Raw genomic sequence first — 701 nt, 5'->3', positions numbered from 1 at the left:
GGAAAAATATCACATGTTCTTACTCATAAGTGGGAGCTAAGAGAGAAAGAAGGAAGGAAAGAAATACCCCAGTGATGCATTGGACTTTCAGAGAAAGAGAACATACCAAGGGTTGTGGGTGGGGAGGAGGGAAGGGAGGTAAAGGAGTGGTTGGATGAGAGGCACAGGTAATAATTGCAATTTGTGGCAATGAACTTGCTGATAGTATTGTTCTGATCATCACATCTTGGGTACAGGCAGTGATAATCAACTTTGTATCCCACGAATATGCATAATCAATAAAAAATTCAAGTAAAATAAATATTTTGTACGTATCTTGATTAATCTCTAGAAGAGAAGTCTTATAGTGAGGGTGTCATAACCTGATAAATCCAGGCATTTCTGGTGACAGTGTAAATAGAAAAAACCTTTCCGGTATGCAATTTGGAATGTGTAACACACTGTATAATAATATTCTTATACTTTGACTGAGTAATCACACTTTTGGAAATTTATAAATATAAATGTTAAACGAATATTTATTTACAACAACAAAAATGCCACATAAATATATGGTGTCTTGAAAATGGTTAATAAATTACATTTTTGTCTTTTATAGCAAATATTATACAGGCATAAAGTGACAATTAGGAAGACACATAGAAAGATTTTTATATATAATGATAAGTGTAAAAATTCTAGATACAATATGCATATAAACC

The sequence above is a fragment of the Galeopterus variegatus genome, unplaced genomic scaffold, assembly GCF_000696425.1.
Source record: "Galeopterus variegatus unplaced genomic scaffold, G_variegatus-3.0.2 Scaffold2918, whole genome shotgun sequence".
In the NCBI taxonomy this organism is placed as follows: domain Eukaryota; kingdom Metazoa; phylum Chordata; class Mammalia; order Dermoptera; family Cynocephalidae; genus Galeopterus; species Galeopterus variegatus.
This window is presented reverse-complemented; position numbering follows the sequence as displayed.